The sequence below is a fragment of the Sturnira hondurensis genome, unplaced genomic scaffold, assembly GCF_014824575.4.
Source record: "Sturnira hondurensis isolate 20B ecotype Veracruz unplaced genomic scaffold, ASM1482457v3 Scaffold0017394, whole genome shotgun sequence".
Classification (NCBI taxonomy): domain Eukaryota; kingdom Metazoa; phylum Chordata; class Mammalia; order Chiroptera; family Phyllostomidae; genus Sturnira; species Sturnira hondurensis.
In genome coordinates, this window is record NW_028090025.1 from 1,852,592 (window position 1) to 1,871,893 (window position 19,302).

At 36.1% G+C, this 19,302-nt stretch overlaps 1 protein-coding gene across 1 annotated transcript in view; it reads right to left on the minus strand.

The window, feature by feature from the left end:
* Positions 1 to 19,302, minus strand: part of MYO16 (myosin XVI) — a 360,482-nt gene that overhangs the window by 136,948 nt on the left and 204,232 nt on the right. The gene's annotated exons all lie outside the window — the stretch shown is intronic.

Below are 19,302 nucleotides of genomic sequence, written 5' to 3' on the forward strand. Positions count from 1 at the left end.
GTTCCTATAAGTGTAAAGTTAGATTATTTATTTGAGCTTTTTTGTTTGTTTGTTTGTTTGAGAAAGGCTTCTAATACTATGAATTTTTCTCTTAGGTTTGATTTTACTGTGTCCCACATATTTTTGGATTGTTCTGTTCTCATTTTCATTTTGATTTGTTTTCAGGAATATTTTGATTTCTTCCTTGATCTCATCATTGATGAGTTCATTGTTTAATAGCATGTTATTTAGCTTCCATGTCTTTGCATGTTTTTCAGTGTTCTTCTTGTGATAGATTTCTAGTTTCACAGCATTGTGGTCAGTGAAGGTGCTTGATGATATCAATCTTCTTACATTTAATGCCATTTGTTTTTTGTCCTAACCTGTGGCCTATCCTAGAAAATGTTCCATATGCACTTGAAAAGAATATATATTCTGCTATTTGGGATAAAATGCTCTGAGGATATCAATTAAATTCTTTTGATCTAGTGTGTCATTTAAGGCTGCTGTCCCCTTGTTTTTCCATCTGGAAAAATATCGCTTGAAGTCAATGGGTTATTAAAATCCCGGACTATGACTGTATTTCTGTTGATCTCTCCCTTTATGTTAATCAATATTTGATTTTATGTAGGTGCTCTTACTTTGGGAACATAAATGTTTACACAGGGTCATATCTTCTTTTTTTTTGTTTACTGTTGTTCGAGTACAGTTGTCTCCACTTTCCCCTCACCAACCACCCCTCACCCTACCCACCCATCCTCAATTCCCACCCTCAACTTTAGTCCCCTTTGGCTTTGTCCATGTGTCCTTCACATATGTTCCTTGATAACCCTTCTCCTGTTTCCCCCCATTATCCTCCACCTTCTGCCTATCTGGTTACTGTCAGTTTGTTCTTTATCTCAATGTCTCTGGTTATGTTTTGCTTGCTTTTTGCTTTTGTTGATTAGGTTCCACTTATGGGTGAGATCATATGGTATTTGTCTTTCATTTCTTGGCTGGTTTCACTTTGCATAATGCTCCCAAGATCCATCCACGCTGTCATGAAGGGTAGGAACACTGTCTTTCTTTCTGTTTTAATAATATTTTATTGTGTAAATGTACATAGTTTTTTTATCTACTCATTTACTGATGGGCATGTAGGTTGCTTCCAACACTTGGTTATTGTAAACTGTGCTGCTATGAACACTGGGTTCCATAAGTTCTTTTGACTTGGTGTTTCAGAACTTTTAGGGTATAATCCCAGCAGTGGAATTGCCAGGTCAAAAGGCAGTTTCATTTTTAGTTTTCTGTGGAAATTCCAAATTGTTTTCCACAGTGGCTGCACCAGTTTTCATTCTCACCAACAGCGTATTAGGGTTCCCTTACTCCACAACATCACCATCACTTACGGTTTGTTGAAATGTTTGTGATGGCTATTCTGACCTGTGTGAAGTGGTATTTCATTGTGGTTTTAATTTCATCTCTCTGATGTCTAATGATGCTGAGCATCCTTTCATATGTCTTTGCATCATCTGTATGTCCTCCCTGGAGACATTTATGTTCAGGTCCTCTGCCCATTATTTAATTGGGTTGTTTGTCTTCCTGAAATGGAGTAACAAGAGCTCAAGATATTTTGGAGATCAAACTATATCTTGTTTGAGGTATTATTATTGAGTTTATTTTTGTGTATGGTGTAAGTTGGTGGTTGAGTTTAATTTTTGGCACATAATTGTCCAGATTTCCCAACACCATTTGCTGATGAGGTAATTTTTACTCTATTTTATGCTCATGCCCCCTTTGTCAAATATTAATCAACCAGTAACACTTGGATTTATTTCTAGGCTTTCTATTCTGTTCCACTGATCTATGTGCTGTTTTAATGCCAGTACCAGACTGTTTTGATTAGAGTGCCCTTGTAATACAGCTTGTTATCAGGTATTGTAATCCCTCCTCCTTTGTTCTTCTTTATCAAAATTGCTGCAACTATTCAGTGTCATTTATATTTCTATATAAATTTTTGAAATGTTTGTTCTATATCTGTGAAGTATGTCAATGGCAATTTAATAGGAGTTACATTGAATCTATAAATTGCTTTAGGTAGTATGGACATTTTGATAATGTTAATTTTTCTGATCCATAAACACAGTATATGCTTTCATTTGTCTGTGTCTTCCTTAATTTCTTTCTTCAGAGTTGTGTAGTTCTCTGAGTACAGGTCTTTTGCCTCCTAGATATATTTTCTTGTTGCTATAGCAAATGGGATTTATTTCATGATATCTGATTCTGATATTTTGTTGTTGGTATACAAAAATACCTTCAATTTCTGAATATTGCCTTTGTATCCCACTGTTTTGTGAAGGTCACTTATTAGCTCGAGTAGTTTTTTGGTGGAATTAATAGAGCTTTTTATGTACACTATCACGTTATGTGCAAATAGTGACAGTACTATTTCTCCTTTCCAATTTGGATGCCTTTTCTTTTTCTTGTCTGATTGCTGTGGCTAGGACTTTCAATACTATGTTGAACAGAAGTGGTGAAAGGCAGCATCCTTGTCTTGTTCTTGATCCTAGTAGGAAAGCTCTAAATTTTGCACATTGAGTATGAGGTTGGCTGTAGGTTTCCCATATATGGCCTTTATCATGTTGAAGAATGCTCCCTCTACTACAACTTTGCCAAGTGTTTTTATCATAAATGGGTGCTGTACCTTATCAATGTTTTTTCTGCATCTATTGATATAATCATGTGATTTTTATCTTTGATTTTGTTTATGAGATGTATTATATTTGTGACTTGTGAATATTGTACCATCCTTGCACTCCTGGGATGAATCCCACTTGATTATGATGTTTGATATTTTAATATATTGCTGGATGTGGTTTACTAATATTTTCTAATGATTTTAGCATCTACGTTCATCAGAGATCTCTTTCTTTCTTTGTTGTGTGGTTTTCTGGTTTGGGGATTAGAATGATGCTGGCTTCATTAAAAGAGTTTGGGAGTCTTCCTTCTTCTTGGATTTTTTGGAGTAGTTTGAGAAGAAGAGAAGTTAGCTGTTCATTAAATGTTTTATAAAATTATTCTGTGAAACTGCCCAGTCCAGAGCTTTTGTGTGCCAGGGGTTTTTTTGATTACTGCTTCAATTTCTTCAGCTGTTATGGGTCTGTTCCAGATTTCTGCTTCTTCATTCAGTTTTGGATGATTATATTTTTCTAGGGATTTGTCCATTTCATGTAGGTTTTCAAATTTCTTGGTATATAGTCATTCATGGTAATTTCTTACAATCCTTTGTATTTTTGTGGTATCATTTGTAATCTATCTTCTTTTATTTCTTTTTTAAAAATATATTTTATTGATTATGCCATTACAGTTGTTCTAATTTGCCCTTCATTCCCCTCAACCCTGCACCCCCTCCCCCACTATCCCCCCTTTTAGTTTATGTCCATGTGTATCAAGTTCTTTAGATTCTATATTTGCCCTACTATTCTTGCCCTCCCCACTATCTATTTTCTACCTACCATCTATGCTACTTATTTTCTGCACTTTCTCCTCCTCCCACTCCCCTGTTGCTAACCCTCCATGTGATCTTCATTTCTATGGTTCCACTCCTGATCTAGCTGTCCTCTTAGTTTGCTTTTGTTTTAGGTGTGGTTGTTAATAACTGTGTGTTTGCTGCCCTTTCACTGTTAATATTTTTTATCTTCTTTTTCTCAGGTAAGTCCCTTTAACATTTCATGTAATGAGGGCTTGGTGATGATGAACTCCTTGAATTTGACCTTATCTGAGAAGCACTTTATCTGTCTTTCCATTCTAAATGAGAGCTTTGCTGGATAGAGCAATCTTGGATGTAGGTCTTTGGATTTCATGACTTGGAATACTTCTTTCCAGCCCCTTCTTGCCTGTAAGGTCTCTTTTGAGAAATCGGCTGACAGTCTGATGGAAACTCCTTTGTAGGTGACTGTCCCCTTATTTCTTGCTGCTTCTAGGATTCTCTCCTTCATTTTTATCTTGGCTAATGTAATTATGATGTGCCTCGGTGTGTTCCTTCTTGGGTCCAACTTCTTTGGGACTCTCTGAGCTTCCTGGACTTCCTGGAAGTCTATCTCTTTTGACAGACTGGGGAAGTTCTCCTTTATTATTTGTTCAAATAAGTTTTCCACTTGTTCTTTCGTTTCCCCTTCTGGTACCCCTATAATTCGGATGTTGGAGCATTTAAAGATGTCCTGGGGGCTCCTAAGCCTCTCCTCATTTTTTTTTTTTAATTCTTGTTACTTCACTCTTTTCTGTTTGGTCATTTTTTTTCTTCCTTCTGGTCTACTCCCTTGATTTGAGTCCCAGTTTCCTTTCCATCACTATTGGTTTCCTGTGCATTTCCCTTCCTTTCAATGAGTTTAGCCTTCATTTGTTCCTCTAGTTTGTGACTAAAATCGACCAGTTCTGTGAGCATCCTGACCACCAGTATTTTGAACTGTGCATCTGATAGGTTGGCTATTTCTTAGTTGCTTAGAGTTATCAGCTCCAGGGCTTTGAGTTCTTCTTGAGCCATATTTTGGTCTGTTTGCACCTGTTATGTATGAGGAGCAGAGCCCTAGGTGTTCACCAGGGTGGGGCAACTCAGTTGCTGGGTTGTGAAGCTGTATGTGGGGGTGGGGTCAGAGAGGGGCAATGGTGGTCCCCTCTGCTGCTTCCCGCCACTGGGGCCTGCGCAGTCTCTCTCACTGCTTTCTCCTTGGCTGGTTTATCTGCACGGGACTGTGTGACCGCAGTCAGCCTGCCACCTTGAGCCCTCACTGGGTTCGCCTGTTGCTACTCCACACCTGGGATCTGCCCAGGGCTGCCTGGGTTGGGAGACATTTCCTGCCCAACCCTGCTCTGCTACTGGCTCCGCCCCTCTTACCGGTCCGCTTGAATGATATGTTGTTATTGGACTTCTGTATAGTTCAATTTTATGTGTTTTGGCTGCATTTTTGTTACTAAAACTTTGTTGACTTTATACTTGGTTGTGAGAAGAGGCACAGTGTTTCCACCTACACCTCCATCTTGGCAGAAGTCTCTCTTCTTTCATTTCTGATTGTGTTTATTTGGCTCCTCTCTCTTTTTTTTCATAATGAGTCTGCTTAAAGGCTTGTCAATTTTGTTTGTCTTTTCAAAGAACCAGCTCCTGGATTTATTGATTCTTTGCATTGCTCTTTTAGTCTGTATGTCATTAAGTCTGTTTTGATCTTAGTTATTTCCTTTCTTCTACTCACTCTGGGCTTTGTTCATTGTTGTTCTTCCAGTTCTTGTAGATATAGAGTAAGATTGTTGATCTGAAATGTTTTCATTTTTTTTAGGTAGGCCTGCATCATTATGAACTTCCCTCTCAGGACTGCCTTTGCTGTGTCCCATATATTTTGGATTGTTGCACATTCATTTTCATGTGTTTCTAGAATTTTTTTTATTTCTTCCTTGATGCTATTCTTAACCCATTTATTGTTTAATAGCATGCAATTCAATCTCCACAAATTTGAGTGTTTTTGAGTTTTTTTCCTTGAGGTTGATTTCTAGATTCAAGGCATTGTGGTTGGAGAACATGCTTGGTATGATTTCAACTTTTTTGAATTTGTTGAGGCTTGTTTTGTGTCCTATCATATGGTCTATCTTTGAAAATGTTCTATATCATTTGAAAAGAATGTGCATTTTGCTTCTTTGGGATGAAAGTTTCTATATATATTAGTTAAGGGTTCTATATATATTAGTTAAGTCTATTTGATCTAGAGTGTTGTTCAATGCTGCCGTGTCCATGTTGATATTTTGTATGGAAGATCTATCCATTTTTGACAGTGGGGTGTTAAAATTCCCTAGTAGATGTGTGTTGCTGTCCATACCTTTTTTGTTGTTCTCCAAGCTTTTCCTTATATTTTTGGGTGCTCCTATATTAGGTGTATATGTGTGTATAATGTTAAGGTCTTCTTCATGGATTCTTCCCTTGAGTATTATAAAGTGTTCCTCTGTTTCTCTTTTTATGGCCTTTGCTTTGAAGTCTGTTATATCTGATACAAATATTGCTACTCTGGCTTTTTCCCCTGTCTACTTGCTTGTAATATTTTTTCTGACCCTTCACTTTCAGTCAGTGTATGTCTTTTTTATGAGGTTGGTATCTTGTAGGCAACATATGTGTGGGTCATGTTTTCTTATCCATTCAGCTGCCTTAAATGTTAATGTTAACCCATTAACATTTAAGGTTATTATTGATGGTACTTATTCATTTCCCCCCTTTGTATGTGTGCTCCTCTTTCTCATGCTCTTTTTTCTTCCTCTTCTTATGAAAGTCCCTGTAGCATATCTTGCAATGCTAGTTTGGTGGAGGTGTATTCTTTCAGCCTTCTTTTTTTGTGGTAAACTCCTCATATTGTCCCAAAGGTTTCTTAAGCTCTCTTATTTTAATTCTTTTCTCTTTGTGCTGCTCTGCTTGGGTGTTTTTTCTACATCATCTTCCAAATCACTGAATCTATCCTATTCCTTCCATCTACTGTTTATTTTTTCCAATGTAGCATTTATTTCAGATATGCATTATTTATTTTTGACTGGCTCTTTTTTTACAATTTCTATGTTTTTTTCATGGTGTTGAGTATCTTATAATTATTGCTCTAAGCAATCTATCTGATAACTTGCTTTCCTCTATTTCATCTAGTTCTTCTGGAGAATTCTCTTGTTCTTTCATTTGCGGTCTGTTTCTTTGTCTTCCCATTTTGGCTGCCTCTTTGTGTTTGTTTCTATGTTTTTGGTAGATCTACAAAGACTGGTTCAATCCTCAGTCAGTCACTGCTCGTTACTTTTCCTCAGTGTGTGCAGAGAAGACAAAGCTGCTCAGTACAAACAGCTTTTACATGCACTGAGCCAAAGGGAGGGTTAGCTAAAGTCTCAGAGCTCCCAGAGATCTGCCTTAGTTGTTAAACTTAATGATACAGCCTCAAGCTGTATTCAATGGCCTGGCTTAAGCTCCTCCACAGGATGGGACAGACTTGCAGCCCAGGCTATTGCTTCCCCTCAAGCTGATGACATTCAGAGAGGAGAGCTCTGCCTGAGAAAGATGGCCTCTGCAGTTTGGGGGATGATTTAGCACAGTAACATACAATCTTCTAAACCAAATCAGGAAGAATCAGATAATCTGAGAATACAGTTTATACTTAGTAAAATTGAAGCAGTAATCAAATAAACTCCCAACAAGCAAAAGCCTTGGATGGGATGACTTCACAGTTGAATTTAACCAAACATTCTGAGAACTAACTTCTCTCCTTCTCAAACTATTTCAATAATTTCAAGAGAAGGAAAGACTCCCAAGCTCTTTTTACAAAGCCAGCATTATCCTAATTTCTAAGCCAGATAAAGATGCTACAAAGAAAGAAAATTATAGCACAATATCCCTGATGAACATACACACTGAAATCCTCAACAAAATAGTAGCAAAATATTGCATCAAAAAGATCTTACACTATGATCAAGTGGGATTTATTCTTGGAATGCAAGGTTGGTACAACATTTACAAATCAATAAATATAATTCACCACATAAACAAAATGAAGAATAAAAACCACATGATTATATCAATAGATAAAGAAAAGCATTTGATAAAATCTAGCACCCCATTTATGATAAAAAGTCTCAGCAAATTTGGATTAGAGTGAACATAACTAAACATAATAAAGGCCATATATGCCAAAACCACTGATAGTGTCACACTTAATGGGCAAAAATTACAAGTGTTCCCCCAAGATTTGGAACAAGTCAGGGCTGTCTGCTTTCACTTCTTTTATTCAACATAATACTGGAGGCCCTAGCCACAGAAATCAGACAAGAAGAGATAAAAGTCATCCAAACTTGAAAGAAAAAAGTAAAACTGTCTTTACTGTCAAGTGGCATGATACTGTACATAAAAAATCCAAATATTCCACCTAGAAATTACTAGAGTAAATAAATTCATCTAAGCAACAAAATTAATATCTAAAAATCAGTTGCATTTTTATATGTGAACAATGAACTAATAGAAAGGGAAGTTAAGAAAACAATTTCATTCACAATTGCTTCAAAAAAGAATAAAATCCTAGTAATAAACCTAACCAAGGATGTAAGAGAAACCTGTACTCAGAAAATTATGACACTGAAGAAAATTGAATAAGTGGAAGCACATACCATATTCAAGGGTAGGAAACATTAATACCATTAAAATTTCCATCCTACCCAAAGCAATCTATAAATGCAATGCAATTTCTATCAAGATTCTAATGATGTATTTCACAGAACTAAAATAAAAATTTCAAAAATTTATTTGAAACCATAAAATGTCCCACATAGCAATAGTGATCCTGAGAAAAAAGAACAAAGTTGGAGGAATTACACTACCTGTTATGAAACTATACTATCAGGACAAAGTAATCAAAACACTATGGTATGGGCATAAAAACAAGACACTTAGATCAATGGAACAGAATAGAGAGCCCAGAAATAAACTCACACCTTTATAGTCAATTAGTATTCAATAGATGAAGCAAGCACATATAATGGGCTAAAGAATGTTTATTCAATAAATGATGTTGGGAAAATTGGACAGATACGTGCAGAAAAATGAAACTAGATCACCTTCTTACATCACACATGAGGATAAATTCAAATGGATGAAAGACTTAAAAATTTGATCTGAAACCATAAAAATCCTAGAAGAAAACATGGGCAGCAAAATCTTGGGAAGTGCTCATAGCAATATCTATTGGCTATATCTCCCCAGGCAAGGGAGACAAAAGAAAATATAAACAAATGGGACTACATCAAATTAAAAACTTTTTGTGCTGCAAAGGAAAACATTAACAAAATAAAAAGACAACCCACAGAATGGGAGAACACATTCACTGATACCTCTGATAAGAGGTTAATATTCAAAATTTATAAAGTACTTACAAAACCTAACACCAGAACAAACAACCCAATTTAAAAATGGGTAAAGGACCTGAATAGACACTTCTCCAAAGAGGATATACAGATGGCCAATAGGTATATGAAAATATACTCAATGTCACTACTCATCAGAAAAAATGCAAAAAACACAACAAGATACCATCTCACACTTGTCACAATGGCTATCATCAGTAAATCAACACACAACAAATGCTGGTGAGGCTTTGGAGAAGGGGGAACCCTTTTGCACTGTTGGTGGAATGCAGACAAGTGCAGCCACTATGAAAAGCAGTATGCAGATATCTCAAAAAATTAAAAATGGATCTGCCTTTTCACTCAGCAATCCCACTTCTGGAAATATATCTGAAGAAACACAAAACACTAATTTAAAAGAACGTAAGCACCCCTACATGCAGTGCAGCATTATTTCCTATCACCAAGCTATACAAGCAGGCCAAGTGTCCATCAGTAGACGAGTGGATAAAACACTATGGGGCATTTACACAATGGAATACTATTCAGTAGTAGAAGAGAAGAAATATTATTCTTTGTGACAGCATGGATGGATGTGGAGAACATTATGCGAAGTGAAATAAGCCAGTGAAGAAAGACAAATACCCTGTGAGTTCAGTCATATGTGGAATATAATGAGCAAACTGAACTAACAAGCAAAATTGAGACAGACTCATAGATAGAGAGCAAGGTGACAGCTAAGGGGGTGGGTGTAAGAGGTGGAGGTATTGAGCAAAAAGGAAAAAGGACTCATGCACATGGACTTCAGTGTGGTGACTGCAGGATGAGTGGGGTATAAAAGGACTAAATGATAATGGGAAAAATACAATAAAAAAGAAAGAAAGCAATACATTAAAATCAGAACACTTCAGTGATTATCTTTATGTGATGGAATTATTGATGATTTGAAATTTTCATTACGTTTGTGGTGTCTTTCAATTTTACCATACATGAGTGATATTTATATTTTAAAATATTTTTCAAAATAAACAATGAGCAAAACTATGAAACCAGATGAAAACACCTGACAACTCACTTGGGTCCACAGCAAGATTCAAATCTTAAACTCAAAGGTGAGTAGTGAAACTTCAGACAACTTAACAATTATCTATCTGGTGAGGTAGAAGAAGATTAAAGGAAAAATTTTTGTAAGCATGCTTGTTGTGTGTTTTGGAGAAAAAGCTAAGGAAAGAAATCATGGATCTAGCTTAATAGAGTCCCATATGATTAGGGTGTATTTAATATAATTTCATGTCACTATATTTCCTACTAAGTCATTTCTTAGTATAAAGGTTTTATGTTATGCATACCATTTATTTAGTAAATATTTATTGACTAAAGACCTTGAATGAAAGGGCTAGTGCTCTCTTACCTTATTATTAATTTCCTTGTTCTCCAACACCAGTATGTTTGCTCGGATTATTATAAAGACATATGTTGCTAATCTGAACACTACATATCTGCTCTGAAAATATTCAGCCTTTTCCAGGTTTATTTACCAACAAACTGAAAACATAGGCAGTTGAAATTTTCTGTCCCTTAACACCTTTTGCTAATGGCCTGCATGGGCAATTTATCTCTAGTGTCTTATAGCACTAATGTTTACTCTTTTTTCTTTAGTCTAGAATGTTCTATTAGAGTTTTAATGTCCCACACTGTAATATTTATATACAGGGGTGTGCAAAAGTAGGTTTACAGTTATGAGTATGAGAACACAGTTTATTCTTGCATTAATATTCATTAACTATTGTGTTATTTATTTGTAAACCTACTTTTGCCCACATCTGTACATAAGAAGAAGGAAGTACAAACAGTTTAATATACCCTTACATTTGAGCTACAGATGCAGTTTTCAACGTTCTCACAGTTTGCTTTCCCATGTTCAAGTCACTAGCTGCTCCTGTTAATTATAGGTCTGCCACTACCACAAGGAAATTCTAAAAAATATTTTCCCTTGACTTTCATAGTAACACAAGCCTCAGGCTTTCCTTCTAAATATGGCCTCTCTTTTCCAGTCTTCATGGCAGCCTCCTGTTTCCCTAACAATCATTTAATTGACTTACTTGGCAAACTCTTTCAAATGTCCTTTCTTTTTTCAGACTTTACATTCTCATGTGTTGATCGGATTTACTCAAGGGCTTCTGTAACCAAATGCATACAAATGCAGGCTTTCTCTCTCTCCTGAGTTCCAGGTCCAGCTTCCTCCCTGTCCAGGTGGAAGTCTTCTTGGACCCTTACCTTAATATATTCAAAAAGAAATTCATGGCCCTCTCACAAAAGGTTTCTCCACTGGTGTTTGTTTTCTGGATAAATTGCACCATTCCTCCCAATTTCCCAAAAATAGAAAGCTAGGAGTCATTTAAAAATTATCTCCCCTTCTTTATCTCCTTCATTAAAACATCAGCATTACTGTGATTTTCACCTTCAAAATATGTACTTAATTTCCATCACTGCCATGTGAAACCTGTAGTCACTTACCAGGGTTTTGTATAATGTTTTCCCAAAGGCAGCACCTCAAATAAGTGTCCCTTCTGCCTTACTCAACTCCTGCCCAATGCCTCTTAGGTGAAGTTAAGAACTCCTTCCTTCGAGCTTCCAGAATACTGTCTACTTACTGCTTTACAGCTCTCACTGAAAGCTAAAGTTTGCTGTATGGTATGAACTGGGGTTTATGCTCCAATCTTTTACTTTCTAGTGTATATGAGTATTAATCTTTAAGACCAGAGACCTTGTTTCTTGTGTTGTTCACGTATTTGCAGGAGTAAGCAGAGCACCTGGCGCACAAGACCTAATAATAATGATAACTATGTAAGGATATTGATGTGTTATTTAACCTGATTGTAGTAATCATTTCACAAAGTATACTTAAACCATCATGTTATAGATTTAAAAATATATGCAATTTTAGTAAAACAAACAAACAAACAAAGAAGAAAGAACCAACGAGCTCTTATATGCTCAGTGGCTGACAACAGGGCTGAGGAGCCAGAGCAACTTCCTTCAAATTATTACTCTCATTAGTCCAAAAAATATAATCTTGGGTAAAAACTGGACATTTGCCTGATTTTCTCCTTTGATCAATTTGCCTCTAGATCAGGTGAAATACATGACATAGAACAAACAATGCAATATGCCCACTGACCTCATCACAAAGACGTATTAATATATCAAAAGTGTTCTTGGCAAGTGCCAGTTTCAGGGACTTGAGTAGATAGAAACAAGTTTGCTTTGATAGAAGAGTGACTGGGAGGTGACATATTGAGGTCAAGAAAAGCATATGTTCTTCAGAGAAGCTTGACAGTGAAAATAAGAAAGAAAATAACAGGGTGACAACTAGAGAAAAAATTCATCTTTTTTATTTTTAATTAATACATAATATAAATTAAAAAGAAAAGGCAGATAAAATTACTATGAACATAAGAGAGGAACAAATGATGAAAGAGAAACACTTAGAGAGCTGGCAATTAGTAGAATCTAAGAGAGGATTTAGCCTTTGAAAGAGAATGAACACCTCTTTAAGGATAAAACACAGAGTGAATTAATAGAAAAAACTCAATAGTTTGCTAGCAGGAAGTTGAAGGCAGTAAGCCTGAAGACTGATTTTTCTCAGTGAAGTTGAAGTCAAGATCAGCTGATGAGAAAAAGAGTAAACATTGTATGTGGTCATGCACATAAAAGGTTGATAATAAGGCTTTTAGCTCAGTTCTTCTGCCATAGTTCTTATTGGAAAATCAAATTCATTTTGAACAATTTGGATTTAAAGTTCATTTTCTAGGGAGGAAGATAACCACCTGAAATATAGCAGGGTAACCTATCTTCTGATATTTAACAAATCAAAGTGATGGAAATGGTTATCTAAACTAAACAATGTAATTTTTAGAGTAGTATTTAATCTAGGAGTAGTCTAAGCAGCTAATGAGTGAAGTTTTAAAATGGTTTAATTTTTATATATCAATTTAAGCCACCTACACAAACTAAACTATTTTTTAAATATAATTTCCTATTTCAGTTGCCTGCAGGACCTGTTAAATGATCTAGCTCCACATTGCCCATTAGACACAGTCCATGACACACTTCACCCAACAGGCAATGAAATTATTAACATCAGATGTTCAGACATACAAAAAGGCCAGGGATTGAAAAATTATTCACTGCAATTTCCAGAAACCATTTCATTGTTACTAATGCAAAACAGCGATAAAGATATTATTGAGCATCACGTAGTAAATGGCTACACATTTACCAGCATTTCCTATTAAACCTTCTGATTACAAAGAGTGAAAATATTTTAAAAGGTCTCCCCATAATATGTGATAGTAATAATTCAGCAATTCACTATTTCCTGTCACCCCTTTATGAAATAAAACAAAAGTAACACTTTATCCTTCACTTGTCTACTCATTTCTTGAAATTACGTATAATAGTAAATTTATTAAATGACTCCAATATGTGTATCAAATCATATCTACTCAAAATTTTCAAAAGAAATATGTCTAAGATGATTAGTAAGGAACATGAGTAATCATTGTCTCAATGTTACTGTATTTTATTTAAATTATTTTTATTCAAATAATTAATGCCAAAAGAAAACATTTGTTTCTTGTGGTTCAAATTGCAATGAACTGTTAAAACTGCAGCTTTGTCACAGCTTAGAACTGCTACTAGAACAGAGTTACTTAGCAACTGTAGGCACATTGCAAAATTAAATGTGAAAATCCAGATCTAGCATGCAGCAGACATATGAAAACCCTAAAATTAAAAATCATATCAGAAAAGAAGGGAGAACTAAGCAAAGTTATACAGTGACCTATCCCTATGAGATCACATTATGCAGAGCAGCAGTGAAGAATCTGTTGTTCCTCTCTCATCAAGCTAGCAATGGGATAGAGAAGATTTTCAAAAGCATTTATTCAAGGCACAGATGCATTGATACAACATACTAGAAATATATATATGTGAACATATTAAAATAAATATAATGTCAATGTTCTAAAGAGAATAACACCTGACATGCTTTGAGTTAATCACTTTTTAGTCTTAATGATTTGTTCTTGAATATCTAAAAGCTTCTTAAAATCTGGGAAATAGAAAATTGTGGTAATTATGTTTTTTAAAAAACTAGAAAGTAATTTGAGTTATAGAACACTAAAGTTTCATGTGGCACAAATTAGAAAAAAATTAAAATTGGATAATGCAAATTATAAAATAAGGAATGTAAATATAGTGACATAGTTAACACAGTTCACTTCCTTGCACAACTACAACAAAATTAAAACTAAAATATAGAACAGCCACCACTCAGAACTGTCAGAAGTTGAGTTCAATGGGAGTCTGACAACTAAAGCATTTAAAAAACCACATCCATCCAAGATGGCAAGGGGGGCCGAGACACAGAACAGGCTCATCCCATATCCACGTGTGGTGGATAAAAAATTTGGGAGGGTATCTCAGGAGTCAGGAGTGCCAGCCCTATACCAAACTGCTCAGCCCAGTTTTCCAGTTCCAGGAAGATATGTCCTGACAACTTCTGGAGCAAAATCCAGCAGGGATTGGGTCAGTGGAAGAAACTTCTGGAGTACCAAGCAGTTTCTCCAAAAGAACCCACATAGACTCACTTTCTCTAAGCTTCAGCACTGGGATAGCAGCTCGAAAGGCACCAGTGTCATTCAGGGAGGAACTGAAGCGTCTGGCATCAAGGCATGAGCTGGGGGACAGCTTTCTTCCTGACAGAAAGGAGGGCAGAGGTCATCGTCCCTTTTCTGAACCCTCCTACTGCTGAGCCACAGAGCAGCAGGCTGGTGTCATATCTGAGACCTCATCAATCTGGCTAAAACAGCTTGTTCCAGCCTGGAGTTCCCTGAGACTCAGTCCCACCCAATTTAGGGGCCTATCCAAGCTGTTAACAGAGACTCTTCCATATGAATGGCTAGTCTTGGCTCATGCTTCAAAACTTCCTAATCCTCTCAAATAACCCACAGCTGGCTTCAGTGAATGACTAGCCCCCCTACTCCTTGCTTAGTGGCCTCAGACCAAGCACTAGTAGCAGCAGCCAGACTGCAGTTCACAACTTTGTTTCATCTGAGAACTTCCAAGCTTAGCACAAAGAGCAGCCATCTCAGATAAAGCTCATGCAAGGTAGCCTCAAGCAGAACACAGGTGGGGGCTGAATTTGGCCTGCAACACTCAGAAAATCCGAGGGCCTGCACACCCAGTGGACAGCTATAGATATACTGGAGCACCACCACCCTGCCCTTTACAGCTGATCCTTCACTGAGGGTGGAGGTTGATGGGCAGTGATCATAGCCAGTCATTGCAGCTGACTGGCCTGGGAAAATCCCTCCCATTGAACAGCCAACAGCAATCAAAACTCAACTACAAGAGAAGGGTGTACTCAGTCCATACACAGAACACACTTCAAGTACCAACCTTGCATGATAGTGAAGGCTGTGCTCCTGGATACCTACTCCTGGATACCTATAGGACACCTACTACATTAGGCCATACCACCAAGACACAGAGTCATAGAGGGTGTACAGAAACAAACACAGGAAGGTTGCCAAAATGAGAAAACAAAGAAATATGGCCCAAATGAAAGAACATATCAAATCTCCGGAGAAAGAACTAAACAAAATAAAGTTAAGCAATCTATCAGATGCAGAGTTCAAAACACAAGTTATGAGGATGCTCAATGTACTTAGTGAGGCCCTCAACGGTATTTAAAAATCCAGTCAGAAACACAGGATATATGAATTGAAACAAAGGACATTTGCCACAGCTGGTGTGGCTCAGTGGATTGAGCTCTGGCCTGTGAACCAAAGGGTCACCAGTTTGATTCCCAGTCGGAGCACGTGCCTGGGTTGTGGGCCAGGTCCCCCAGTGTAGGTAATGCGAGAGACAACCAAACATTGATGTTTCTCTTTCTTCCTTTCTTCCCCTCTGTTTAAAAAATAAATAAATAAACTGTTTTTAAAAAAACAACAAAGAACATTTTATAGGAAAAGAACAGTAGAGTAGATGAAACTGAGAATCAAATAACTTATTTGGAACATAGGAACCAAAAAAAAAAAAACAACCAATCAGAAAAACAAAAAGAAAAAAAGAGTTAAAAAACAAACAAGAATAGTGTAAACAGCCACTGGGACAACTTCAAGCATTCTAAAATTTGCAACATAGGGGTCCCAGAAGAAAGAGAGAAAGAGCAAGAAATTGAAAGTCTATTTGAAAAAATCATGAAAGACAATGCCCCTAATTTGGTGGAGGAATTGGCATACAAGTCCAGGAAGCACAGAGTCCCAAATAAGATAGATGCAAAGAGGTCCACTCCAAGACACTTCATAAATAAAATACTAAAGGTTAATGATGAAGAGAGAATCTTAAAGTCTGTGAGAGAAAAGCAGTTAGTTACATACAGGGTGTCTCCATAAGACTGTCAGCTAATTTCTCAAAAGAAACTCTACATACAGGCTAGAAGGGATTGTCAAGAAACATTCAAAGTCATTAAAAGCAGAGACCTACAACCATGATTGCTCTACCCAGCAAATATATCACTTAGGATCAAAGGGCTGATATAGAGCATTTCAGACAAGAAAAAGTAAAGAAGTTCATCACTACCAAACTATTATTATATGTGAAATATTAAAGGACTTATTTAACAAAAGGAAGATCAAAACTATGAACAATAAAATGACAATAAATACATTTCTTTCAACAATTGAATCTAAAAAACATACTAAATAAACAAAGAGAACAAAAGCAGAATCATGGATATGGAGAGCAGTTAGATGGCTGCCAGATGGCAGGGATTGTGAGGGAGTGGGTAAAGAGGTGAGGGGATCAAGAAGTACAAATATGTAGGTACAGAATAACCACAAGATGCTAAGTACAGCATAGAAAATGGAGTAATCAAAGAAATTATATGCATGACCCATGGACATAAACAATGGCGTGAGGATTGCACAAGAGGAGAGGGAGTGCTGGGTGGAGGGGAATAAAGGGGAAAAATTGAGAAAACTGCAATAGCACAATCAATAAAATATAATTAAAATGTGTATATGTGAAATGCTTAAATTAGCAATAAAATTCTGGTTTTATTGATTATTTAAGTAAAATAAAATTCTGAGTTAATAAACACTGTATAATTATAATATAAAACATATGATTACATATTAAATATAAAACTATAATAAAATATTATTTTATCAAGAGCCAAAACACTTTGATTTGAATTTTACTACACACTTCTCTGGTATTAGGCTTCTTTATGTAAATGTAAGTATAATACATTAAGCATATTTCTTACATCAAGGAAATGCTCTACATTTGTAAAATTTCGGGGAAACTGCAACACCCTATTCAGGTATATGATGGAAAGTTGTAAAGATAATAAGACATTTTTGTCTAAATTTGAAAAACAGATTATAGAAATGCATCATTTTTGCCTCACCCCAATTCCTAAAACACACTAAATTTAGATGATTTTTATTTATACTTAAAATTCTAAAAGGCACCAATTTTTGTTGCTTAGAAATAAGTAAAGTTGATCTTCATTATCCACAGATTACACATTTGAGAATCTGCCTACCTGCTAAAATTTGTCTGTAATACCAAAATCATTACTCATGGTATTTTCATGGTCACTCCTGTACCTGCACAGAGTAGTAGAAAAATGTAGTTACCCAGTGTACAGGTTTGCAGCTTAGCCCCAACAAGGCAACACTGACCCCTCATTTCTGCTCTCACTGTGTAAACAAAGGTCCTTACTGCAGTCAAGTTAGCCTCATATTTTTCCTCATCTTTGAACTTTTTTCAGTGATTTCACAGATTAAAATGGTTCCTAAGCATTATGCTAAGGTGATTCCTAATAACCTAAGTGGAAGATGTCTGTGAAGAATATTAAAAGAAAGTATATGTGTTGGATAAACACTATAATTCAAGCATGAATTATAGTGTTATTGGCCATGAGTTTAATGCTTATGAATCAACAATATATTAAATAAGGTGTCTTTAAACAGAAACACACATAAAACCAGGTTTGTACAGATCTGTTGAAGAATATGTTGTGATCAGAAGCTTGTAGGAACCTAACACTTTATTTTCCCTAAGAACAATAATTCAGGATTCACTAGATCAGTGTTTCTGGTGACTTTATACCATTCAACATGGTGCAAAAGTAAGTTTACATTTGTGAGTACACAAAACACAAAGTTTATTCTTGAACAATTATTTATTAATTATTGTATTATTTTTATATGAACTACTATAAACCTACTTTTGCCCTACCCTGTACAACTACCAAAAATAATGACAGTCAACCCCATGTATAATATTTCTTAATTTTCATCCCTAATTCTAAATAGTTCAGTTAGAAAGATGTTAAGGGAAATGTATGATATTGAAATAAAATCATGATCTTATTGGTTTACTTTGTGGACTTTTAGTTCTCTATGAATTCTAGAAGCAATTTGGTAGCAGATCAGAGTGTTCGGAGGTTCAAGTTCTGAAGCTGGCTTCTATGAGATCAAATCTTGTCTCTCTACTATCTGACTTTTCAGCCTCTGTGTGTGTGTGTGTGTGTATATATGTGTTTTACATATAACTCATATATGTATGATGGCATCATACACACACATCTTTACTTCACAAAAACTCACAATAAATCATTATATTGCAGTTTAATGAAATTTTTATAGATAATGATTTCCTGAAGAACTTGAAAAATGTGATTAAAATATATTTGTCATTCATTTTTAGACCCAACCCCATGACCTTCATTCTAACATTCTTCTGCATTTCAGCAAACCCAAATTTCAACCCTCCAGTTCTCAGACAAAAAAACATAGAAAGCCTCCTTGACTCTGTCATATTTCTTAAGCCCTAAATCGAATCCCACAGCAAATTGTGAAAACTTAATCTTCAAAATGTCCAGATGTCAGCCACTTCTCACCATGTCCCCCATCTAGTCTAGATAGTGGCAGTAGCTTCCTACGTGTTTTCTATATACTTTCCTTTCCCTTCCCTCCAACTGTATTCAATAGAGCAACCAGAATTATCTTTTTAAATGTAGGTCAGATCCTGTCACTTCTCCATTCAAAACCCCTCAATTGTTCCCTTAATCACTTGCAATATAAGTAGATCTAACATCCCATCAACCGGTTCAAGGAGCTGCCGGTGCCTCTCTGACTTCACAATGTGCCCTGACCTTATCTAATCCATTTGAGCTGCACAGGTCTTCTGCTGTTCCTCAAGCACAAGATGCTGCAAAACAGCTTTGCTCTTGCTGTTCCCTCTTCCCAGTACAGTTACATCCACATTTCCACAAGGCTCGTAGCTCAGATGCCACTTCTCCATCAGGCTAATCTTTAATACTCTCTTCTTCATTCTTCCTGTGTCTTCCAACAATTTTCC